We start from the raw sequence: 27,391 nt of genomic DNA, 5'->3' as shown, positions 1-27,391 counted from the left end.
ATGTCATTCGTAACACCTGTAAAATAAAAAAGAAATAATGAATACTGTATACCTACTTTTGGCTCACACTGTATAAGTGTGCACATACACATATATGTTCTTGTATTCTAATTATTTACACACAGGAGTATGTAAATGTTAACACTTTCTAAAATTTTCATTTTAACCTTTTATTTATTGCAGCAAAGATCAAGCTACTTGTAGCCTGCAGTATATTAGCGCTGTGCTCTGTAGTCATTGGCTCTCGGAACTGAACGGTTTAACTTCTAAGAGCCTGAATTCAATAAAAGTTTAGGCTCCTAAATATGTGCTCCATTTTTAGCCAAACATAGCAGCCTAAGGGCCTGTTTTATAAAGCTGCGCTAGCGACTGCTGAGCGGTAATGGCCCTAAAGCCCATAGAGATTTAAAGGGCTGCCGCGCGACTTTGTAAAACAGGCAGTAAGTTTTCAGCTGAAAATTCATCCTAATTTAGGAACTTAAAAGTTATTTACTGGTCAAGACGGAGGTGTTAGGCTTTTTCTCTCTTTTTGCAGATTCCAACCTCTTCTCTCTATCCCACAGTCTTTCCTCATTTGAAGTCCACTCCGTCTGCCTATTCACTCCTTCACCACTGTGAATAGCAGTCATTTATCGCCCCCTCCCCCCTCCAAGTCCCCTTTCTCCTTTCTAACTGAACTCGACTCCTGGCTTTTGGGCTTCCTTGATTCATCTTCTCCCTCCCTCATTCTTGGGGTCTTTAACTTTTACCTTGATGATCCCACTGGCAAGTATGCTGCTAGGTTTCTTGCCTTAACCTCCAGCTTTGCTCCACATCCCCCACTCATCAGGATGTCCACTGCCTTGATCTTATCTTTTTCTCCAACTGCGCTCTCTCTAACTTCTCTACCTCACTGCTCCCCATCTTATAAACTTCCCCCTCCGCCACGCCCAGTCACCTCCAAGAAGTTTAAAAATCTTCAAGCCCTCGATCCTTTTATGCTCTCATCCACTGTTTCACCTCTCCTTGCCTCTACTATGTTATCTAAGTCTGTCCATGAGGCTGTCTCGTTGTACAGCTCTATTCTCTCCTCTGCTCAATATAAGAACATAAGAAGCGCCATCTCCGGATCAGACCTTCGGTCCATCAAGTCCGGCGATCCGCACACGCGGAGGCCCTGCCAGGTATACACCTGGTTTATTTTATAGCCAACCATACTTTATATGCCTCTCTCAAGGAGATATGCATCTAGTTTGCTTATATACCTCCTAGAGAACTCTGTTCCTCAGTTAAGTCACTCTTAGCGTTACCCTTCTCCTCCACTGTCAATTCCAGACTTTGTTACTTTCATCGAGCCATCCCCTAAGCCTAGAATAAATTATCTGAGTTTGTCCATAAAGCCCCTTCTCATTTAAAAGCAGACTGAAACCTCACCTTTGATATAGCCTCCAATCCTTAACCCTACTCCTCTGCCCTCCAACCCAGCCTGCAGATTAACCAATCTCCTTAACTGTATCCATGACATCCTGTTTGTCTGTCTTGCCTGTTTAGATTGTAAGCTCTTTCGAGCAGGCAGTTTTCTTATTCTTTGTGATTCTGTGCAGTGCTATGTGCGTCTGGTAGCGCTATAAAAATAATTAATAGTAGTAGTAGTAATTTTTGCCTCGATGTATGAGTATTTTGTGAGCCTAATGCTGAAAGTCTATTGGCTCCTTTTACAAAGCCGCACTAGGACCTTAACGTGTGGAATAGCACACGCTAAATTGCCGCACATGCTAGCCGCTACCGTCTCCTTTGGAGCAGGCGGTAGATTTCCGGCTAGCGCATGCTAATCCGGTGCGTGCGTTAAAACCGCTAGTGCAGCTTTGTAAAAGGAGCCCTATGCTTCTCAACTTTATTTCCTATCCTAAATTCACTCTTGTTGCCACCTACTTTTTATGCTCCTAAATTTAGGAGTTTACTGGCATTTTAATTATTCATTTCAGCCTGTCAAATTTCAGAAACAAGTCAGGAGCCAAATTCTCAAAGGGCCCCTTTTACTAAAAAGTGTTAAAAAAGGGGCTTTCTTCATTTTAATATGGGGCTTTCCCACATGCTAAGCTACATTTCTAACATGTTCAAAAATGACTTTCCTTTTTTATTTTTGCAAGCATGCAAAATCTGCAAAAATATTAATGTAGAATGAAAATAACTTAAAAATTAACTTAAAAATTAGACACCTGTAATGTTGGCCAAGGTTTTAAAGGCCTACATTGTAGGTGCATAAATCCTTCTCCACCCTTAAACATGCCTACTTTGGAGTAGGCGTCTATCTTTTGTAGACTTGCGTTTAAGAAGCTAGGCACCTATCATCCAATTAATTTTTATTTATTTCAATTATGAGCTTGTTAACTTTAGGTGCTTTGTATAAAATTTCCCCCTAAGAGCCTGATTCTATATAGGTCACCTAAAAAGTTGGCACCAACAAGTGCGTGCTAAGTGCGATTCTATAAAGGTTAAATGCGCTGTACAGAATCACCCTTAGTGCCACCTAAGCAACATTAGCATTTCTAGGTGTCCAAACTTTAGGCCTACTGTATTTTGACTAAATATCTGTGCCTAAGTTAGGCAAATAATGGCATCTAATTAAAAAAAAAGAGGTGCCTAACTCAAAAACAAGCCCTAACCCAAACATGGGCAAACTACGGCCAGCAGGCCATATCCGGCCTGTTTAGTGTTTTAAACCGGCCCGCCGTGGTGATGTTACTTTCCCCTCTCCCTCCCTTCCTTCCATGAAGCTGATGTAACCCACAGAGCTCCAGAATTCTGGGCCCTAAGCTACCTGTTAGGGGATGGGGGAGCTCCTGCTGCTCAGTGTTTCCCTTTCCCGGCCCAGGCTCCAGGCTCTCAGCCGCAACTGATGGTTTTCCATAAGGTGTTGCATGAGGAAGGGGGAGAAGAGGCCGAGGCTGGGCTTTGTGCCCGGCACTGATCCCGGACCCAGCCTAGAGCTGCAGTTGGGGGACCCTGGAGTTGTGGAGTGCGAAAGACCCGCTGCCCATCTCTGTAGATTATCCTTGTCCGGCCAAGGAGACCAGCGACGTGTTGCTGGTGTTGGAGGGGCCCGAGTTGGAGGCAAAGAGCCTGGAGAACACCAGCTGCTCTGAGGAGGATCTGAACAGCCCAAAGCCACTGGAGGGAGCCCAACCGCAGCTGCCTGAGTCACTGCAGCCCAGTTCCCAAAGCCAGACCGTGACCAATAGGGATGTGGAGCGAGCACTGTGCAGGGGCAGACCAAGTTGTGCAGGTGCTGGGAGCTGCTGCAGGAAGGGGGCCCTGAAGATCTGCCTCACCCACACAAAAAGCTGCAACAGGTCTGGCGATGTTTTGTATAGGAGGGCGGCTGGAGGCTTGGCTGCCTCAGCTGGCAGCCTGACTGATGTATCCGAGTCCCGCGATCAGGGGCAGGAAGCGCGGAGAGAGGGAGGGGTGAAGGAGAGGAACAGACACCAAAGGGAAATGGGGAAGAGTGGTGAGAAGACGCTGCTGAAGAGAACTGGGGAAGAGAGTGGGGGAGAAGACGCTGCTGAAGGGAACTGGGGAAAGAGAGAGTGGGGGAGAAGATGCTGCTGAAGGGAACTGGGGAAAGAGAGAGTGGGGGAGAAGACGCTGCTGAAGGGAACTGGGGAAAGAGAGAGTGGGGGAGAAGACGCTGCTGAAGGGAACTGGGGAAAGAGAGAGTGGGGAGAAGACGCTGCTGAAGGGAACTGGGGAAAGAGAGAGTGGGGGAGAAGACGCTGCTGAAGGGAACTGGGAAAGAAGACGCTGCTGAAGGGAACTGGGGAAAGAGAGAGTGGGGGAGAAGACGCTGCTGAAGGGAACTGGGAAAGAAGACGCTGCTGAAGGGAACTGGGGAAAGAGAGAGTGGGGGAGAAGACGCTGCTGAAGGGAACTGGGAAAGAAGACGCTGCTGAAGGAAACTGAGGAAGAGAGAGTGGGAGAGAAGACACTGCTGAAGGGAACTGAGGAAGACAGAGAGGGGAGAAGACACTGCTGAAGGGAAATGGGGAAGAGAGAGTAGTGAGAAGACACTGAAGGGAACTGGCAGAGAGAAGGCAGACAGTGGATAGAATGAATTCAATGAGAAGATGAGGAAAGCGGAAACCAGACAATTAAGATAGAAAAAAAAAACTATTTATTTTCTTTTTTTTTTTTTTTGCTTTAGGATTAAGTAGTATATTAGTTGTGTTGATAAACATTTATAAACAAGCCCTGCCGGCTGAACATCTTTCTCTAGTTCAGCAGCCAATGACAATTGTACAGAATATTGTTTCTTTTTATACTTTAATAAAATAAGTTCAGTATAAAACTATTTGAGCCTTATGTGGATGGGATCAGATGGTTTGCGGGGATGGGACGGGGACCTCTGTCAAATTTAAGAACTCATTGTGGCCCACGAGTCAAAAAGGTTGCCCACCCCTGCCATAACCATATGCACTTTCAGGTAGGCGTTTTGAATTATGCATCAAATTATTGCTGCTACAGTCCCAGCGGCCTAGGTGTCGAGTCAAGGAAAGAAGGAATAGCGTCAAAGCGGTTCAGAGTCTTGAAATAAGCGTGCTATCGGATGAAGAAAGGCAGGGGAAAAGGGACCGTTAGTTCAAACTAACAAAAGGAAAGGGAAGGGACATCCAATTTTTGTACTGCACATTAGCATGTGGGAGACATGGTTTCTGCTCCTCATGCCCTGGATCAAGTTCTATCACTGCTACAGAATAAGCAGATGAGAGAAAGGCTTATGAAATGAGAGACCTTACATATTAGAAAATGCAGGTGTATAGTGCCATACTGAAGGTCACTGCCAGTTAAGGTGAGCCCTAATAGAAGCAGAAAGGTACTGCCAAGGAGAAAAAAAAAAAAAAAAAAAAAAAAAAAAAAAAAAAAGATATAACCAAAGGAAATGCAAGTTTGTTAACTGATGATTCTACTTTGATTCCCTCAAACCTTTATTTGAGCCAAATGGATCCATGTGTGGCAGTTCAGGCATACAGATGGGACAGCCTTTGATTGGTTACAAATCACTTGTTTAACATAGGGCACTGAAAATATATTAAAATGTTTGAAAACATTAAAATGTTTAGGATAAGGCTAACCCAGTGGTTCATGCAAAAGGATCTGGGTCAATGCTTGGCTCAGGTCTTCCATTCCTTGAGTCTGTCGCACTTGGATGCTGCAGTGATAGTGTTCACAATACATGGGAGAGAGGGAGGGAGGAAGAGTCAACTCTGTGTAAACAACTAGTGACCAGATTCAGGGTTCATGATTACAGGGTTTCAGAGGTCATAGCATATGAATGTATAAACTGCCCAACTACATCAGACCAAAGGCTCATTAAGCCCAATATCCTTTTTCCAAGTGACCAAGACAAGTCACAAGTACATAGCTGGATCCCAAAAAAACATGTAACGTCCATGATATTATCCAGGGACAAGTCTCTGCTTATTCCTGGGGGTAACAACAGCTTATGGACTTTTCCTCTAGAAAACTGTTAAACCTTTTTTTAAACCCAGTTACACTAACTGCATTTATAACAACCCCTGCTAATGAATTCCAGACCTTTATTATGCACCGAGAGAAAATATATTTTCTCTGATTTTGTTTTAAATGTATTACTTAGCACTTTTATGAAATATCTCTTGGTCTATGTACCTTTTAAAAGCATAAACAATCAATTTACATGTATCTATTCCACTCTGTGTGTTTGTGTTAGGTGTCATCGATTTAGGTTTGAATCCTAGCAACTTGATGAATTATAGATCCAAAAAGAAGTCAGTCAAGTGCTAGTCATCCAGATCATCGCCATAGTAGCTGTCAACGTGTCCAGTCACCTAGTTGCAGATCACCCTCTTTGCCTAGTTCCTTCAATCTTCCCAAAATGATGTCCTGTTCCAGTGATCTCTCTTTTAACAGTGTGACTAAAATAAGATAGTTATAACTTCATCATGTGGGCTTCAAGTGACATGTCTAGTCTAATCTCTTCCATAATCGATTTGTTAGGTCTCCTGGTGGTCCACGACAAGCACAGAATCCTTCTCCAGCACCAGAGTTCAAATGAGTCAATTCTTTCTGTCTTGTTTCCGTAATGTCCAGCTTTCACAACTACAGGACAATTGCATTATTTTTGCATGCCAGCAAAATATTACTGAAAATAATACAAAGGTTACAGTCATATGTTGAGCATGAACTACCTGAAATTCAGACTGGTTTCAGAAAAGGTTGAGAAACTAGCGACATTATTGCCAATGTTAGATGGATATTGGAGAAGAGTAACGAATATCAAAAGCCTGTATACTTTTGCTTCTTTGATTATAACAAAGCTTTTGACTGTGTGGATCACGATAAACCACGGAGAACTCTAGTGCAAATGGGAATACCAAAACATATAATTCAGCTGATAAAGAGCCTCAAAGAAAATTAAGAAGTTGTAGTAAGAACTGAATATGGCAACACTGATTGGTTCCTAATAAAACATGGCTTACGGCAAGGATGCATATTGTCACCCTATTACGGCAAAGCTATTTTCAGAAAAGCAAATCTGGAAAAAGAGAAATGTTGGTTTTAAAGTTGGTGGTTGAAATAAATGCTCATTGCCAGTAGTGAAGAAGATATGTTACAGATACTAAGAAAGGTTAAAGCCGAAAGTAATAACATGGGATTAGAACTGAATATAAACAAAGCAAAGACTATGAACATGGAAAATGATGAAGATTTAGAGCAGGGGTGTCAAAGTCCCTCCTCGAGGGCCGGAATCCAGTCGGGTTTTCTGGATTTCCCCAATGAATATGCATTGAAAGCAGTGCATGCAAATAGATCTCATGCAGATTCATTGGGGAAATCCTGAAAACCCGACTGGATTCCGGCCCTCGAGGACCGACTTTGACACCTGTGATTTAGAGCACAAAGGCGATAAGTTTTAAATAGCTTTAATCTTTTGGCCTTTTTGGTAAACAAGGAAGCAACTAGTAGTGAAGAAATACTTCACAAAAGAGCAATTGGTCGCTCTATAATGAAGGCTCATGATAAGGTATTTAAAGGCAAGGAAATAACAGTTAAAATGAAGATCAGACATTTTCTCAGTGGTCAATTACATTCTACTTCTAAGTTTAAAGACATCCATTATCTCTGTCATCTCTTTTCCAAGTTAAAGAGCCCTAACCTGTTTAATCTATCTTGAAATGGGAGCTGTTCTATTCCCTTTTATCATTTTAAGGCCCTTCTCTCTACCTTTTCTAGTACAGTATTACTATACTGTATCTTTTTTTGATATGTGGAAAACAGAATGGCACATAATACTGAAGGTGCAATCACAACACAGAGCAATCCTGAAGTACTATGAACGTCTCTTTTATTCTCCATTCCATTCCTAATCATTCTTAACTCTTTTTTTTTCCCCGCGTTGAACATAATTGAAAAAGTTGTGATAATTTTCTGCCTCTAACAACTTCTTTTCAAATTCTCCTTTTGCCAGCACTATCAATGCTCTGCAACTAACTTACCAGTTCTTGTGCTTTTTCTTATTTTATTTGCATCTACTTTTCATTTTTTAAAAGATGTTCTTTTGGGTAGAATAAGCCTTTTTTACCTCATTGTTTAACCAGGTCAACTCTCCTCTGGCCTTCCTTCCACCTTTCTCTAATATAGGGAATGCCGTTGGTCTGGGCTTCCAAGATGGGAGGTTTTCCCCTAGGGGTGGGCAACAATTAAAATTTTTAATCACATGATTAATTGCGCTTCATCTCTGCCAAAATATTAAACCAATCTTTGTTAACTTTTGAACGCATTAACAGCACTTTAAGGGGGAATTAATGAAAGGATGTTACTCGTGTTAGTGCATGCTAAGTGTTAAAGACACCCATAGGAATATAATGGGCATTTTTAGTGGTTAGCGCATGTTAACACGCTTAATGCCCTTTCATGAATTCCATCTTTCACATTCCGCTTTCTTCTATTTTTCCTCAAATCTGTTTAGCTTCCATCTCTTCCCTTCCCCTCCATCCAAGGGCATTATCTCCTCTCTTATTTATATATTTATTTCATTTTATATCCTATTGTCCCTAAAGAGCTCAGAACAGGTTACAGGTTAAACTCTCTTTCCTTCCCATCCCCTCCATCCATGGACCCCCACCTCCTTCTCTTTTCCTTTTCCCATCCCAACCCCTCCATGGACATCATCTTTCCTCTTCTTTCTTCCCTCCCCTTTCTTTCCTGTGATCCTTGGGCACATCTCCCTTCTTTGTTCATTCCATCCCCTATTTCTAACATTTTCCCTCTCCAGCGCCCCCTCCCCCTACAATCCACATCTCTCTTCCCTACCTCTTCCCTTTCCCTACTTGTGGCATTTCTTTCTCTCCTGCAGCTGTCACCACCCACGGACCACCTCCCTCCCTCATTCGCCTCCCCTTCCTGCAGGTCCCAGAATCCCAGCTTACCTCTTCCTTTCTCCACACTTCAACATCTCTTCCTCTATTGAACCCACCCATCTCGTACATTCACTTGCTCCAACTTCTCACCCCCAATCTCCCTCTACCTCCCTCTTGGGGGCCCTCTTCACTTTTCTTTAATATTGAAGCACTGAATGCAAGCTGCTTCTTACCTGTCCAAAGCCTCTCTCTATAACGTACCACCTGGAAATGGGAAGTTCTGCCAGATGAGCCAGGGCACTACAGAGAGGCTTCAGGCAGTGTGTGCTCAGTGCTGCAATGTTAAAGACAAGTGTGGAGGGCCACCAGGGGGGAGGTAGCTTTGTGGAACATTTCACTAGCTTTCTTCATAATAAATTATGGAATCTTGGGCAGCAGCAGTATTTATCAAACCGCATTTAGCTGAACCAGAAGCTTTGTCTATGGAGTTCGGCAAATAGAAAATAGTGTCAGAGAGGGGACAGATGCAGCAGAGGCAAGGCTTCCAGGTCAGCTGAACTTGGAGTGTGGTGATCACTGCTGCTGCCCAAGACTCCATATTGAGGTAGACATGGGGGGGGGGGGGAGGGGGCGACAGCATTAATCAAATGTGTTTAGTGTTAAAAATGTTGTCCTGCATTAAAATTCTGACAATCATATTAATTAACCAACCCTATTTTTTCAAACATCATCCACAACTGATATAAACTCTTAAACTTTGCAGCTACTTTTATTTTTATTTTTCGTTTCCCTCATTTTATGATAGGCTCCAACTATTTTTTCTTCAGTCTTTTTCCTCCAGTTATTAAATCAAATTTGATCACACATTGTTGTCAAGTGCCCCTACTACTACAGTATTACTTCTTGTGCCTCCCAGGCCAAGGTTTGGAAGGGATGTAAAATAAGATAAAAATCCTCAACTAATTAAAAGGCTTGTGTTACCCTGAGCCTAACTGAGCTAGACACCCAAAAGAACAGAGAAAAAGGGCAGGTTAAGATGATTCATGCAAGATCTGACATTAGATCATGATCATCCCCTCTGATGCTGTCAGTTCCTGCAAAAATTATTCTGTACAATGATTCTTCTCATAAGACAGCTACTTCAAATGCAGTCTAGAAATGTCCATGAAATTGTCTTTGTTCCAAGAACCTTATAAGGTTCCAAAAATACTATATACAGATTTGTCATTCCCTACAGCTTCAAAAATAACCATCCTTTGCAACAGATTATTACATATTAAAAAAAAAAATCCAAAGCATTCCAGGAAAGAAAAGTTTAGCTCAGAATAAAGACGCTTCAGTGAAATGAGTGGTAATTTTTTGAGACATATCAAGCTAACAGAAGACCTGGCTAATGATGTACTATAATTCACCAGAGCCTATCCATTATACTAGGTGCTTACAATCTGAATGAATAATGCTAGATTGCCTGAAAGAGTAACATGCAGAAAAAGAATGATCACATGGCATCTTAAGCACACACTATAGTTAGTACTTGGGTAATTATAAAATACCAGGGGAAGTTCAGTTAATGGAATGAGTGTCTCAATAGCTGCTTATACACATCAATAAAATACATGATGATTTCATCGGCTTCCTGGATGTGAGCACTGCACAACTGAAGGAATCTGAATGAATATAAAAATGTAAAAAAAAAAAAAATACTTGGTAAATATGTGGTATACTACTCATAAATAGCCTGTATTTATTACATTACATTACATTAGTGATTTCTATTCTGCCTGTGCCTTGCGGTTCTAGGCGGATTACAAGTTAGAAGAGATCTGGACATTACCGAGAGAATTACATAACATTGATTCATGAACTTTACATGGTGTGGTAGAGGATTATAAATTATAAGATATCTGGATCTTTTCCGAAAGAATTTCATAGTAGAGAATCAAGTAATAAACAGGGTACAGTGGAGAATATCAGTATATACTGGTTACAGAAGAAAAATTACCTAACAATGAGGGAGGAAGTTTGTTGGATACTGAAGGTAGATGCTTATTTAGGAATCAGAATATTTTTGGAAGGTAAGGTTGTAGGAGTTGACTGATGTGTTAGAGGGTGAGCTTGTGCGAGGGGGGAGGAGATTAGTTAGTGGGGACGTGTTTATTAAATAGAAATGTTCTGATTTCTTTTTGAAACACTTTGATGTCTATTGTTTTGATCATCAGTTTGGTGATGGTGGGGGTCAATTTTCGCTGCCTGTGTCGCTAGAAGGCTGTCGTATAGTTTATTACGTCGGGTGCCATTGTGAGGGGGGAAGGTGAATAGGTTTTGAGTTCTCCTTGATCTGGGAGAGTGGTAGCGGTATAGGCGGTTGTTTAGGTAACAGGGGGCAGTACCATGGGTTACTTTAAATAGTAGACAATAGAACTTGAATTGAGTTCTTGTTTTTATCGGAAACCAGTGAGAGTCTACATAGGCGGGGATGATATGGTCAAATTTGCTGAGACAGTAGATGAGTCTGATGGCTGTGTTCTGAACGGTCTGTAGTTGTTTTATCATGTTGTTTGTGCATAGTAGGTAGAGGCTGTTGCAGTAATCTAAGGTACTAAGTGTGAGGGATTTTACAATGATCTTGTAGTGTTCTTTGGTAAAGAATTTTCTTATTTTTCTTAGGTTTCGCATGGTGAAGAATGCTTTTTGTATGATTTTGTGTATTTGTGTCTGCATTGTGCAGCGTCTGTCTAATTGTATTCCTAGAATTTTGAGAGTGCTCTGTATTAGAGAATGACACGGTGAAAAAATTGGTCCCCGTCACCGCCCCGTCCCACCATCCCCGTCACCGCCCCGTCCCCGTCTCACCAACCCCGTCACCGCCCCGTCCCCGTCTCACCATCCTCTTCACCGCCCCGTCACCGCCACTGCCACCCCATTCACCGCCCCGTCACCGCCACTGCAATCCCATTCACTTTTCTTTATTTACGTATAAAGGAAACATTCTTTAAAACTTTAAAACTTAGTTAAATATTAGTTAATAACTATACAAAAACAAAACACGCAGAGAAAAAATTAATTAATAAAAATTCTCAAAACTGACACATTTTGATCACTAAATTTAAAATAGTTATTTTTCATACAGTTTTTCAATCACTAATCTTCCACCACCCCTGGGGCTAGCAATGCAAAAACAAACACGACATGTACTTTAAATGCTGCCGTGATTAGCATAGTGACCGCGGCTACGGCTGCAAGTCTCCCCTCCCCCCAGCGATCACGGCAGGAGGGCACCCAACCCCTCCTGTAGACCCCCCCAACGGCCCTCCCGACAATCGCAGCAGAAGGGTACCCAACCCCTCCTGCCGGTCCTCCCAATGGCCTCCCCTAAGATCGCCGGCAGGAGGGTACCCAACCCCTCCTGCTGGACCCCCCCCCAACGAACCCTCCCACCCCGGAACCCCCTTAGTCTTACTTTTCAAGTTGGACCGGACAGCTCCTCGCTCGTCTGGCCAGCAGGCCTGCCTCCGTCCAAATGAGGCGGGCCCGCCCCTCCCCTCCCCTGCCTAACCCACAGGATCCTAGGGCCTGATTGGCCCAAGCACCTAAGGCCCCTCCTATAGCGGGAGTGGCTTTAGGTGCCTAGACCAATCAGGCCCTAGGATCCTGTGGGTTGGGCAGGGTAGGGGCGGGCCCGCCTCATTTGGACGGAGGCAGGCATGCTGGCCAGACGAGCGAGGCGCTGTCCGGTCCAACTTGAAAAGTAAGACTAAGGGGGTTCCGGGGTGGGAGGGTTCGTTGGGGGGGGGGGGGGGTCCAGCAGGAGGGGTTGGGTACCCTCCTGCCGGCGATCTTAGGGGAGGCCATTGGGAGGCAGGGGAGGGGAGGGGAGGGGCGGGCCCGCCTCATTTGGACGGAGGCAGGCCTGCTGGCCAGACGAGCGAGGAGCTGTCCGGTCCAACTTGAAAAGTAAGACTAAGGGGGTTCCGGGGTGGGAGGGTTCGTTGGGGGGGGTCCAGCAGGAGGGGTTGGGTACCCTCCTGCCGGCGATCTTAGGGGAGGCCATTGGGAGGACCGGCAGGAGGGGTTGGGTACCCTTCTGCTGCGATTGGCAGGAAGGGTTGAAATGACAAATGAGGAGCACGGTGAAATAGCGGTTCCTAGAAGGGAGTACATTGGCCCGCGGGGACAAACCTGTTCACCGTTTCCGCGGTCGGTGAATGGCCTTGTCCCCGTCACCGCAGCGACTGCTAGTTTTCTTCCCCGTTTTCGGCGGTGACCCGCGGCTTTAATGCGGTGGCCGCGGGTAAACCGTCACCGTGTCATTCTCTACTCTGTATAGGATATTTGATTGTGTTTACTTCCAGTTCTGTTAGTGATGGTTTTTGTTCCTTCTCTAGTAGTAGGAATTTGGTTTTCTCCGCATTCAGTTTCAGCTTATGGTTCATCATCCATTTTTCCACAGTTTCCAGTGTTGTTTTCAGGCGTCCATAGGAGATGGGGTCTTGGATGTCAAAGGGGAGGATGATGGTTATGTCATCTGTGTAGCTGAAAGAAGTTATATTTAGGGCGTCTAGGGCAGTGCCTAAGGAAGCTATGAAGAGGTTGAATAGTATGGGCGATAGAGGGGATCCTTGTGGTACTCCGCAGGGGTTTGTCCAAGGGTCGGATAAAAGATCTTTTTGACTTAACTCTGTATGATCTTGAAGGAATCCTTGGAACCAGTTGTGAACTTTACCTGAAATTCCTATGGCATCTAGTATCTAGAGAAGTATGGGATGGTCTACTAAGTCAAATGCTGCTGAAAGATCGAGTTGGATGATTAGTAACTTGTTTCCTTTGCTGAGGTGCTGTCGGGCTATCTCTAGTAAAGATACCAGTAGAGTTTCTGTGCTGTGATTAGCTCTGAAACCAGATTGAGTTGGATGCAGAATGTGATGGTCTTCTAGGTAGTTGGACAGATATTGTGCTACTAGACCCTCTGTGAGTTTGATGTATAATGGGATAGAAGCGATTGGTCTATAATTTGTTAGGTTGTCTATTGGTCCTTTGGGGTCTTTTAGTATGGGGGTGGTTATGATTTCGCCAAGTTCCGGAGGGAACTGTCCTTCCCTGAGGGTGGTTTGCAACCATAGCACGAGACAAGCTATGAATTTAGTGGATGCTGCAGCTAGTAAGTAAGGAGGACAGTTGTTCAAATCACAGGAGGATTTGCTGTATTTTTTGTACAGCCGATCCAGGTCTGACCATTGTGTCGTTGGGAAGGTGGTCCAGGTCCTATCTGCTGAGATGACTTCGTCTATTGTGGGTTTTATTAGTATCTCTTCTATGATATTTTGTGAGTTGTTGAATGTGGCTCTGATTGTGATGATTTTATTTTTGAAGTGGTCCGATAGTTGTGAAGCTGTCGGAGTCTGGGTTCCTTGGGTGGCGAGGAAGGGTTTGGTATCTGTGAGGTTTTTTACAATGCTGAAAAGTTTTAGTGTCTGGTTTTTCGGTGCCAATGAGTTTGGAGTAGTAGTCTTTTCATTTTTCCTTCAGTTTGATTTTGTATTATTTGATTTGGGATCTCCATTCTATTTTATTCTAATTTATATGAGGAAATCTGGTACAAGGCTACCATTTGCACTTGAAAATTTGGCAAGGGCAGCCTAGAATGCTTAAGTTACCCTGAGAACATATGCAGACTCATTCTTGTATTAGTGAAGGTATGGAGAACTTGGAATTTGAGGAATGATTGAGGAGACTGAGCTTGTTCTCCCTAGAGAAAAGGAGACTGCGAGGGGATATGATCGAGACTTTCACGATACTAAAAGGAATAGAGAAAATAGAGCAGGAAGACAAATTATTTACAATGCCCAATGTGACTCGGACAAGAGGACATGGACTGAAGCTAAGGGGGGAAAGGTCCAGGTCAAATATCAGGAAGTTCTGCTTCACGCAGCGAGTGGTGGACACCTGGAATGCTCTCTGAGAAGGTTATTGCAGAATCCACTGTTCTAGGATTTAATATCAAACTAGATGCACATCTCCTTACAAGAGGCATAGAGGGATATGTGTGACTAAAATTATGCCAGGTGTACACTTGGCTGGGCCTCTGTGTGTGCGGATCGCTGGACTTGATGGACCTAAGGTCTGATCCGGAGATGGTAGTTCTTATGTTCCTAAAATGTAAACTAGAATAATCACTTGTGTTTTATTATAACAATTTGATTTCATAGAAAGACAGCATCAACTTGAAGAGATGAGTCTTCCTCCCTCACTAAGGGGCCTTTTTACAAATATGCATTAAGAAATGGGCTTAGTGCATTTAAATATGTGCTAAGCCCATTTTTAAAGCGGCCTAAAAATAAAGCTTTATTTTCTTTACAGGTCCCCTGTTAATATTTCCATTACTGTGTGATACTTGCAAAAATATTAACATAAGAACTTATTGCCTCCAATTTAGGAGGCACTAAGGGCTAGATTCTGTAAACATAGTAACATAGTAACATAGTAGATGATGGCAGATAAAGACCCAAATGGTCCATCCAGTCTGCCCAACCTGATTCAATTTAAATTTTTTTTTTTTTTCCTTCTTAGCTATTTCTGGGCAAGAATCCAAAGCTTTACCCGGTACTATGCTTGGGTTCCAACTGCCGAAATCTCTGTTAAGACTTACTCCAGCCCATCTTCACCCTCCCAGCCATTGAAGCCCTCCCCTGACCATCCTCCACCAAACGGCCATACACAGACACAGACCGTGCAAGTCTGCCCAGTAACTGGCCTTAGTTCAATATTTAATATTATTTTCTGATTCTAAATCTTCTGTGTTCATCCCACGCTTCTTTGAACTCAGTCAGTTTTACTCTCCACCACCTCTCTCGGGAACGCATTCCAGGCATCCACCACCCTCTCCGTAAAATAGATTATCCCAGGACAAGCAGGCATGATATTCTCACATGTGGGTGACGTCATCTACGGAGCCCCAGCGCGGACAGCTTTTCAAGCAAACTTGCTAGAAGTTTCAAGTTTGCACACTGCACCACGCATGTGTCTGCTTCCTCGCCCACTAGAGGGCGCGTTCCACCTCGTGGTCCTCAGTTCATTTTTTTCCACGGAGCCAGTAAGCCCTGTGGATTGTGAGCTCCTAATCTTTTTTGTGTCGCTGCTTCCTGACACCGCGTCTGATTTTTTCGGTCGCTGTGCTTTTCGATTTCTGTTCTTTTCTTGTCAAAAAAAAAAAAAATAATAATTTTTGTCTTCTCGTTGGGCTCCGGGGGCTCCCGGCAGCCGTGGCCGCGGGACGTCGATCGTTCCCGGCCAGTTTCGTCGTTGATGTCCCGTCCTGTAACGGGTTTCAAAAAGTGCAGCCGGTGCGAGAGGCTGCTCTCTATTACAGACCCCCACCGGTGGTGCATCGTTTGTCTGGGCCCGGAACACCCTACCACCTCGTGCGATCGCTGTTCCACATTTCAGCCCAGGGCTCTCCGTCGCAGGAGGGCCAGAATGGCAGAGTTGTTTAAGGCGGACCCCGTGGTGAAGGCCTCGACGTCGGCCTCGGCTTCGGCCCCGGCCTCGACCTCGGCCTCGACGTCCTCGGGGCCCTCGGCCTCTCCTCGCCCTTCGACTTCCAAGTCGACCTCAGGAACGAAGACTACCTCGGGTAAGTCCTCCTTTCCATCCCCTACAGGGTCTGCAAAGAAGCCGTCCTCTGCTTCGACCAAGGCGGGTGGGTCGTCCTCGGCCCCGCCTCGGGCCCCACCCGTGCAAGCCCCGAGGGAACACTCGAGACCGAGGTCGCCCTCCAGGGAGCATGCCCCGGATTCGGACCTCCCGACCTTCGTCGGGATCCCGGCTTTCCAGGAGCTCCTCAGAGCGCTCATATCAACGGAGCTGTCGGGGGCCCTGGAACAGCTGCAACAGGCTTCGACCCCGGCGGCTGTTGCCTCGGTGGCCTCGGCGACCTCGGCCTCGGGTGCCGGGGCTCCCTCGACCTCGGAGACCGGGGCTCCTCCGACTTCGGTCTCGGCTGTCGAGGCTCCGCCCGCCTCGGCCTCGGTCTTACCATCGACCGCGGGGGATCAGCCGGAGCGTAGCGTGCGGCCCCGGGACAAGGTGCGTCGGGTCCGCCGCATTTCCTCCTCGTCGTCCTCGAGGTCCTCCCGGGGGTCTTCACCCTCGCCTCGGACTCGGTCGAGGCGCCGGCCGAGGAAGCCGAAGCGCTCACGGGGTTCGCCTCGAGGGCGCGGTCGGTCTTCCCCGATCGGGGGCGAGGCGTTGCGGGTGTCGGAGTTGCGCATTGACAATCCGAAGCTTCTCCGCTCCCCGGCGCGTCGGGTGTCCCGTTCTTCCTCGCCGAGGAAGCGGGAGGGGGCTCTCGTCCCCCGGACCCCGGGGTCCTCGCCCCGGGCCTCGTCGAGGCGGACTCGTTCTCCTACCCCCTCGAGGCCTGTGGAGAGGACATCGTGGGGCTCGGGGTCAGGGAGAGATCCCTTGTATTATTCGCACGAGGCCTCTCCGGTTTCCTCGGCGAAAAAGTCGAGATCTCCTTCCCCGCCTGCTAAACCGTCCTCATTTTCGGTTTTTGTGCAGGCCCTCGGGCTGGACCTCTCGGTCGGATCCCAATATTCGAAGGAGTTCCTTGAGGAGCAGGACCTTCCAACTCCACCTAGGGAGGCTCCTCGGCTCCCATACAATAAGGTCCTCCTGCAGACTTGGTTAAAAAATTTGTCAAACCCTCTTACGGTCACGTCAGTCCCGTCCAAGATGGAGGGCAAATACAGGACGGTGCCGGCTAAGGGGTTCGACAGGGCGCAGCTCTCCCACCAGTCTTTGCTGGTGGAATCTGCCCTTAAGAAGTCTCAGCCTTCCCGGGTTTCTGCGGCGGTTCCACCTGGTAGGGAGGGCCGTACCCTGGACAAGTTTGGCCGTCGCCTTTATTCCAATTCCCTGATGGCCACCAGGGTGCTAAATTATGCCTTCACTTTTTCCTCCTATCTTCGAGGTATGGTGAAGGACCTCCCTCAGTTTCGTGACTCCCTACCGGACTCCCAGAAGGCAGGTTTTGATACATTCATGTCCAACCTGTCAACTGCGGTTGTACCTGTTTCACGCCTTGTACGACGCTTTTGAGCTGGTTTCGAGGGTGTCGGCCTTCGCGGTGGCCATGCGCCGTCTGGCCTGGCTTCGCACCCTCGACATGGACCCAAACCTGCAGGATCGCCTGGCAGATTTGCCTTGTGTGGGGTCCGAACTGTTTGACGAGTCATTAGAGGCGGCGACCAAGAGGTTGTCGGAGCAGGAGCGCTCGTTGGCCTCCTTGGTCCGGCCCAAGCCTAGACCCCCGCCGCAGAAACCCTTCCGCCCTCCCCCAAGGCGGTACCCCCAAAAATCTACTCCCGCCTTTTCCAGACCGCCACCTAGACGCCAGGCTCAGAGGGGCAGAGGGGGACAAACGCAAGCCCCGGCGCAGGGCCCTTCCAAGCCCGCGCCTTCTTTTTGACGGGCTGAGCGGATGGGGCAGGTTCCCCTCCGCGACCGCTCAGAAATCCCTGCCTATAGGGGGGCGTCTTTGGTCCTTTTACCCAGCCTGGACCGAAATTACATCAGACGCCTGGGTGCTCCGGACCGTCTCCGAGGGCTACTCTCTCAATTTCTTGTCTGTGCCACCGGATATACCTCCGGGACCTTCCACTTTCAATCGGAGCCAGCTTCCCATCTTGCTGGCCGAGGCCCGGGCCCTGTTGAAGCTTCGGGCGGTCGAACCGGTTCCCGCAGATCAACGGGGGACCGGGTTTTACTCCCGCTACTTTCTGGTCCCGAAAAAGACCGGGGACCTGCGCCCTATACTGGACCTCAGGAAGCTCAACAAATTCCTGGTCCGGGAGAAGTTTCGAATGCTGTCTCTCCCGGTTCTATACCCTCTCTTGGAGGAAGGGGACTGGATGTGCTCCCTCGATCTGAAGGAGGCATATACTCATGTTCCGGTGCATCCTGCCTTCCGGAAGTTCTTGAGGTTCCAGGTGGGGGACTTGCACCTTCAGTACAGGGTCCTGCCTTTTGGCCTAGCTTCGTCCCCTCGAGTCTTCACGAAGTGCATGGTCGTGGTCGCGGCGGCCCTGAGAAATCGGGGCCTTCAGGTTTTCCCCTACCTGGACGATTGGCTGATCAAAAGCACGACCAGGGAGGGGGTTATCTCAGCGACCCGACAGTCCATCGCCTTCCTTCAACGACTGGGGTTCGAGGTGAATTTCCCCAAGTCGCAGTTGCAGCCGGCCCAGTCCCTTCAATTTATAGGCGCAGTGCTGGACACTGTGCGCCGACGTGCCTACCTCCCGCAGCCTCGCTTGGCGGCCTTGGTTCGGCTGGGGCGGTGGGTCTCGCAGCTGCAGGTGGTATCGGCCCAGCACATGATGATGCTTCTGGGCCACATGGCATCGACGGTCCACGTCACCCCATTTGCCAGACTGCACCTGAGAATCTCTCAGTGGACCCTGGCCTCCCAGTGGCGTCAGGATTGCGATCCGGTGTCCCGTCTCATTACGGTCACTCCTTCTTTGAAACGGTCGCTCCGTTGGTGGACCGACTGTTCCAATTTTTCCGGGGGGTTGCTGTTCCTGGCCCCTCCCTTTCGCAGGGTCCTGACCACGGACTCTTCGGAGTATGCGTGGGGGGCCCATCTAGACGGGCTGCGGACCCAGGGTCTGTGGTCGTCGGAGGACCGTCGATGTCACATCAATGTGCTGGAACTTCGAGCCATTTACATGGCGGTTCGTGCGTTCGACCACCTTCTTCGCGATCAGGTAGTCCTAGTTCGCACGGACAACCAGGTAGCGATGTACTATGTCAACAAGCAAGGTGGGACGGGCTCTTGGCCCCTCTGCAGGGAGGCGCTTCGCCTTTGGGAGTGGGCAATCTCCCGAAACATCTTCCTACAGGCGGTCTATATTCAGGGAGACCAAAACTGCTTGGCAGACAAGCTCAGTCGGCTTCTTCAGCCGCACGAGTGGTCTCTCCACTCCAGAGTCCTGCGCGAGGTCTTCGACCGCTGGGGGACTCCGCAAGTGGACCTGTTTGCCTCCTCGGAGACTCGCAAACTGCCCCTATATTGTTCGAGGATGTACTCCCCGGACCGTCTGGAGGCGGATGCCTTCCTTCTGGACTGGGAGGGGAGGTTCCTGTATGCGTTTCCTCCTTTTCCCTTGATCATGAGAACGTTGGTACGTCTCAAGTCATCCACGGCCACGATTCTCATTGCGCCTCGGTGGCCTCGTCAGCATTGGTTCTCCCTGCTTCTTCAACTAAGTGTCAGGGAACCTCTGCTTCTGCCTGTGTTTCCCTCTCTGCTATCTCAGAGTCGGGGTTCGCTGTTGCATCCCAATCTTCAGTCTTTGCACCTGACTGCTTGGTTCCTTTCCCCTTCACTTCCATCCAGGTTTCCCAGTCAGTGAGGGAGGTTTTGGAAGCCTCACGCAAGGTCTCGACCAGGCTTTGTTATTCACAGAAGTGGACCAGATTTTCATCTTGGTGTTCCTCGCGTCATCTGAATCCTGATTCTGTCCCGGTGGCTTCGGTTTTAGACTACTTGTTACATTTGTCTAAATCAGGCCTGAAGACGACATCTGTCCGGGTACATCTCAGTGCCATTTCAGCTTTTCACCGGCACTTAGATGGTCGTGCTCTTTCGCTTCACCCTATGGTGCAACGGTTCATGAAGGGGCTAATCAATGTTTGTCCCCCTCTGAAGCCTCCTCCTGTTGTTTGGGATTTGAATGTTGTCCTGGCTCAACTGATGAAACCTCCTTTTGAGCCTATGGACGTATCCCTTCTCAAATTCCTTACTTGGAAGGTGGTTTTTCTGATTGCTCTCACATCGGCTCGAAGAGTTAGTGAGTTGCAAGCTTTGGTTGCGGATCCACCTTTCACGGTGTTCCATCATGACAAGGTGGTTTTGCGCACACATCCGAAATTTTTGCCAAAGATTGTATCGGATTTCCACTTGAATCAGTCCGTTGTCCTTCCTGTGTTTTTTCCTAAGCCCCACTCCCATCCTGGCGAGACGGCGCTCCATTCTCTTGACTGTAAGAGGGCGTTGGCATTTTATCTCCAACGTACCAAGTCTCATCGGAAGGTTCCTCAATTGTTTTTGTCCTTTGATCCTAATCGTCTAGGACATCCGGTTTCCAAGCGCACCTTGTCCAACTGGTTGGCTGCTTGCATTTCTTTTTGCTACGCTCAGGCTGGTCTCCCTCTCTCGGGGCGTGTCACGGGGCATAAGGTCCGAGCGATGGCAGCTTCGGTTGCTTTCCTCCGATCTACTCCCATGGAGGACATTTGTAAAGCTGCCACTTGGTCTTCGGTTCATACGTTCACCTCCCACTATTGCCTGGACACTTTGTCCAGAAGCGATGGCCGGTTTGGCCAGTCGGTGTTACGTAATCTGTTTTCATAAATTGCCATCCTCCCACCTACCCTTTTTTGGTTGGCTTGGAGGTCACCCACATGTGAGAATATCATGCCTGCTTGTCCTGGGATAAAGCACAGTTACTTACCGTAACAGGTGTTATCCAGGGACAGCAGGCATATATTCTCACAACCCACCCGCCTCCCCGGGGATGGCTTCTTTGCTAGTGATGGAACTGAGGACCACGAGGTGGAACGCGCCCTCTAGTGGGCGAGGAAGCAGACACATGCGTGGTGCAGTGTGCAAACTTGAAACTTCTAGCAAGTTTGCTTGAAAAGCTGTCCGCGCTGGGGCTCCGTAGATGACGTCACCCACATGTGAGAATATATGCCTGCTGTCCCTGGATAACACCTGTTACGGTAAGTAACTGTGCTATTTCCTAACATTGCCCCTGAATCTACCACCCCTCAACCTCAAATTATGTCCTCTGGTTTTACCATTTTCCTTTCTCTGGAAAAGATTTTGTTCTACGTTAATACCCTTTAAGTATTTGAACGTCTGAATCATATCTCCCCTGTCTCTCCTTTCCTCTAGGGTATACATATTCAGGGCTTCCAGTCTCTCCTCATACGTTGTTATGCCAGTTATACCCTAGCATATTATTGATAATTTTGTTTATGTATTCTCAAGTCTGCTGACCCAGCATATTACTGATAATTTTGTTTACTAATATGTATTCTCAAATCTGCTTACCTGAACTCCTGACCTCCAAAGAACAGTAAGACCAAATGGTCTCTGCAATAAACTTGCTTATTTGAGATCCTGACTTCCTTTGTCTAAGTGTCAACTGGATAGCATCAAAGAGACTATAAACTGCAACACCTCCTTGCGTCCTGACCTCTTTGATCTCCACAGGACAGTAAGACCAGATGGTCTCTGCAATAACCTTGCTTATTTGAGATCCTGATCTCCACAGGAGCTAACATCCTGACCTCATTGATCTTCAAAGGACTGTAAAACCAGATGATCATCAGTAAAGACAGATGGGAAACTACATCAAAAAGAAAGACAGTGACAAGTATCTGCTATCTTGACCTCTTTTGACCTGGGTGTTGTCAAAACAGATAACAAAAGAACAGAACCAGCTGTCTTACTAAGAGGGCAGCAGTTTTTCTCTATAAAAGAGAAGAACTCAGCCCATAGAATTTGAATCCAGTTTCATTGCAACAAGGGACAGCCCGTTCGATTCTCCTTTCCTATCAATCGCTTTGGGTTCCAGATTGTGAGGGATAGTGATGTCCGGAAATACGGTGATGTTAATCTATTTTAATATTTATCTATGCATGTAATAAAGTGTTATTGTTTAAGCTTTATATTGTCTGGGTGCCTTTCTGAGGGTTACTGATCATCCCATATGACAGAAATAAGTGGCAGAACAAATTGGTACCAGGAAGTGGGGTAATCATGTGGTCAGAAACGCTAACCAGAAAACAAGGGGTGGAGGAGCAGGCTCCCAATCCCTCCATTCCAAATGGGAATGAAATTATGGGAAAATTAATGACCACTGAGTGGTCTGTAGAAGCAGGATTGTGTGAGTGGTCTGTAGAAGCAGGATTGTGTGAATCCTGTACTTTTGGAAGTGGGAATCCACATGAATTATGTGCCTCCTTACAAAAGGTGAAAATCTCAAAAGGAGAAGAGCAAGAAGTAATTTCTAGACAAGGAAGGATGATTTTGTCAGACTGGAGGAATTTGCATGAAGCTAAACAGGAATTACAATTGAAATCAGGAGAGCTGGAAAAGAATAGGTGTAATCAACTGCATGCCTTTGGAATGCTGCAATGTCAGAATAAGTTGTTAATAGATAAGGCCGTGCGATATGCACGATATAAATATAAAAAACGGAGGCGGAAAGTGAGTTACAGAAAAGTTAAAATCTTAATTTATCATCTGCCGAATGATTGGAATCCAAACAAACGGGATGGGGATATTTGGGATTCCAATTCTAATACCAGTGAGGAGGATATATGTAATGAAGGAAAGCAGGCAGAAAGCTTAGAAGCAAAGCCAGTAAGGAGATGAAGATTACAGGGAAATCTGCAGACAGGAGAAAATCTAACTAGAAATGATGTTATGGAGGACTTTACTCAGCAAGAAGTCATGGATATTATGGCACGCTTTACACAGCGGCCCGGGGAGCCACTAATACAATGGGTAATTCGGGTACAGGAGTTGGGCGCAGCAGGGATTATGTTAGATGCCACAGATGCCCCTAAATTTGTTTGAATTAGTCAAGAAGCAGCAGTACAAGATGCGCTAAGGGAGGATCCCGATCCGACAAATTACAACCAATGGTCTTTATTAGAGATAATTAGTAGGGGTGTCACGAGGCGATATCCACTTGAATCTGATTGGCCCTCAAATGATAAGATTTGGTATACATTAAAAGATACTCAAATGAGAATTAAGGAGGAGTCTATGAAGGCAGCCTTAGTAATAGGTCACGCTGACACATATATGTCATTACCTTTTACTGAGTCCATGAGAAATAAAATTATTAAGCATGCTGCACCGGCATACAAACAGGTAATGATAACTTTGTTGATCAATCAAATAGACAGGACTATTTTGGAAGCCTTAGAAGCGGTCCGACAGTTAGGAGATCGGGGGGACTGGGGACCTCAAAATACTTTTGATAAAAAGAGAACAGGACAATCCAATTCAAACAGGACTAAGCGGGTGTCTCGGAGGAATATGTTTTTGGCATTAATAAAAGATGGTGTAAAGAGGGAAGAAATAGATGGAAAAGATACAAGGACATTATGGGGAATGTACAAAAGTAGAGGACTGGGAAAGAAATCTATGCCTCAAGCACAAGTGAACAAAGGAGAGAGGGTGCCAACGGCTTCCCCTGAGGAAACTGCTTCCATTCTTTATCCTGATTTAAAAGGGTGGAAGTGTTGGGAGGATCAATAATGTGAATGCCGAGCCTCAGTGTGTGCCTGAACCAAATTAGAACAGTATCCGTAGGTAGAGATAAATATTTAGTAGAAACCTGGGGAGCAACAGGTACAAGCTCTAGTGGACGCTGGGGTGTAAGAATATAAATATCAGGATTGGGGGGAAAATTATACAAGCAGGAAGAAAAAAAAAAAAATTTTTTTTTACAAATTTTAAAATTGGACAACTACCAATATGGGATTAATCTATGGGATTCCTTGCCAGATATCCAAAAAGGGTTAACATGACAGCTTGCATTTTTACTATCCCTATAGTGGAGCAATGTCCAGAACAATTTGCATTCACTTGGCAAGGGAGGCAATATACATATACCAGACTACCACAAAAATCATTGCATAGTCCCACTTTCTATCACAAGATTAAAGCAGAAAGTGGGCAAAAGGATGCCGAGAGGTGATAGAGAAAGCTAAACTTCTCTTCTCCCCAAAATAAAAAAAACAGACTTGGGCCTTTTTGGACAATAAAAAAGTAGAAATCGTTGAATAAAGTTTTGTTAGATAGTATGCAAGTAAACCTCTTATATGTTTTATAGATTAAAGCGTCCCTGCTTGAATTTTTATGATTGTATGACAGAGCTTTGAAATGGAAGAAAATAGAAAAGAAGACCAGTAAAACTATATAGAGCAATTAACTTAAGTTTCTATCTCTCTCTTTCTTTTAGAAGCTTAGTATCCAGACATGGTCAGGAGAACCAATTTCACTGTGCCACATTTAAAATACGTACAGCACTGTGACCTGATAGTGGGAATCCAATGGATACCACATTTGTTTGTGACTCTTTTGATTAATAGTGTGCTTATTTACAGATTAAATTCAACCCTGAATCATTACTGATGGAAGAAAGCATGCCGGAGCTCTGTGTTTGTCTGTTTCTGTTATGTGTTGTCTGTTCTAGCTTATGGGGTACCCCAACATTGCACATTGGCCATTTCCAGAGTTTATTCCACCCCTTCTATTAGTCCAAATGGTACCATATCCCCCACATACCAGAAAGTATCTTATGAAAACCATGCTCACAATGATTTTATGCTATGGCTCACAGGTAATAGAGGCCAGCAGCGTGCCAGATTTTAGGAATAAAGGGGACGCCCATGTGGGATCCCTACGTGGGTCAGGGCAAAGGGTCTATAGAGTGGGCAGACTTGATGGGCCTTGGCCCTTTTCTGCCGTCATCTTACTATGTTTCTATGTTTCTATACAGCCCAATGATAATTTAGTTAGGAGTTATATTATAAAAGGATATCTGAAGAGAAATAATTAGAAATCTTTATACCTGGTAAAATGGTGTTCATTGGTATTTAATATTTGCTAAATAAAAAAAAAAATGGTCTCTCTTTATTTAACTTACCAGGTATAAACAGTGCAGTGCACATCTCTGACATAAGTTATTTTGTTATCACATTCTGTACGTGTGTATGGTCTCTCTTAAATGACATAATAATTATGTCCAGAATATAAAAAGGTATATTTTCTGAATGTCCTACAGAATACCTTTAAGTACATTAGTGTTGTTTCTCTTATCTCACACAAAGACTACCTTACACACAAGTATTGTGTCAAATGTTATCACATTCTGTACGTGTGTATGGTCTCTCTTAAATGACATAATAATTATGTCCAGAATATAAAAAGGTATATTTTCTGAATGTCCTACAGAATACCTTTAAGTACATTAGTGTTGTTTCTCTTATCTCACACAAAGACTACCTTACACACAAGTATTGTGTCAAATGTTATCACATTCTGTACGTGTGTATGGTCTCTCTTAAATGACATAATAATTATGTCCAGAATATAAAAAGGTATATTTTCTGAATGTCCTACAGAATACCTTTAAGTACATTAGTGTTGTTTCTCTTATCTCACACAAATACTACCTTACACACAAGTATTGTGTCAAATGTTATCACATTCTGTACGTGTGTATGGTCTCTCTTAAATGACATAATAATTATGTCCAGAATATAAAAAGGTATATTTTCTGAATGTCCTACAGAATACCTTTAAGTGCATTAGTGTTGTTTCTCTTATCTCACACAAATACTACCTTACACACAAGTATTGTGTCACATGTTATCACCTTCTGTATATAAAGTGGTTTTTCTCCTTTTTCTCTTATACTCTCTTTTACCACTAGGGGGTAGTAATGTAATTAAAGCATTGAAGATAAACAATCATGAGGAAATATTTTCCTTGAAAAATCACGTACTGGGAAATGTTATTCCATATAGACTTTCATCCTTTTGTGATAAAATTGGTCAGCTCTGCTCTCTCATTCTGATGATTTGGCTAACATGCTGGGTTAAGAGAAAATTTCACCAGACCGAGAAGATGAAGATGCAACCAGACATACAGTGCCGTGCCATGAGGCTGTTATGTGGCACCAACTGGGGAATAGAAGTGAGCCCATATCCTGCCACTTCACATTAGGGCTGGTCTGTGGAGGTGGTGCCTGAAACTTACATGAGTGAAGGCATGTGAGTGGCATAGCAAGCCTATTGAAACCGGAGCATAGCCAGACCCTAACCAAAGATGCTAAGAAAAACGGGATACCAGATAACTGCGGTGATCGATGGTGACTATGAAGCTACCCTAAATGTATGTAAGCCATGAGTAAGAGCACAAATATAATATTAATAAGATTATTAATTTCCATGATTCCCTATACGTGATACTTTCAAGTAAAATGCCTAATTAGCTTGAAATATTAGGGAATGCAAGGATACCAGGTTTAGCCCATAAGGAAATAAATTATGAAGGGAAAATTAATTTTCCCATTTTACCTTTGCTTAAAAGTAGAATAGATACTATTGTTTCTGAAATACTGGCTGGCAAAGAAGCATATTTTGGCTCCAGAGTAGCAGTTGTATTTAGAAGGGAAGGTGAATGGGTGCCACATACTGTACATAATTACCTTTATCGCATTGATTTAAAAACCACATCACATTCTGTATCCTTAGATAGAAAATGGTGTAAATTTTGAAATGAAACAATGTGTCCTTAGTACTGTTGAACTTGTGATTCCTGCTAATCAAGCTCCCTTTTCAGTATGTTTACAGAATGTTAGTATGTTGCAGTGTGGGATGCTATTACTAGAGGCTGTGATATGGCACGGAACAGACTTAAGAATCCAAGGGTGGAATGTTATGCCAGTTATACCCTAGCATATTACTGATAATTTTGTTTATGTATTCTCAAGTCTGCTGACCCAGCATATTACTGATAATTTTGTTTACTAATATGTATTCTCAAATCTGCTTACCTGAACTCCTGACCTCCAAAGAACAGTAAGACCAAATGGTCTCTGCAATAAACTTGCTTATTTGAGATCCTGACTTCCTTTGTCTAAGTGTCAACTGGATAGCATCAAAGAGACTATAAACTGCAACACCTCCTTGCGTCCTGACCTCTTTGATCTCCACAGGACAGTAAGACCAGATGGTCTCTGCAATAACCTTGCTTATTTGAGATCCTGATCTCCACAGGAGCTAACATCCTGACCTCATTGATCTTCAAAGGACTGTAAAACCAGATGATCATCAGTAAAGACAGATGGGAAACTACATCAAAAAGAAAAAGACAGTGACAAGTATCTGCTATCTTGACCTCTTTTGACCTGGGT

The 27,391-nt window shown here is 45.3% G+C and overlaps 1 protein-coding gene across 1 annotated transcript in view; it reads right to left on the bottom strand.

Annotated features, from left to right (window-relative positions):
• Positions 1–27,391, bottom strand: part of MBLAC2 (metallo-beta-lactamase domain containing 2) — a 37,058-nt gene that overhangs the window by 2,100 nt on the left and 7,567 nt on the right. The window lies entirely within an intron of this gene.

Source organism: Geotrypetes seraphini, chromosome 1 (genome assembly GCF_902459505.1).
Source record: "Geotrypetes seraphini chromosome 1, aGeoSer1.1, whole genome shotgun sequence".
In the NCBI taxonomy this organism is placed as follows: domain Eukaryota; kingdom Metazoa; phylum Chordata; class Amphibia; order Gymnophiona; family Dermophiidae; genus Geotrypetes; species Geotrypetes seraphini.
Note: the sequence above shows the minus strand (reverse complement) of the source record. Positions and strands in the feature narration are given on the sequence as shown.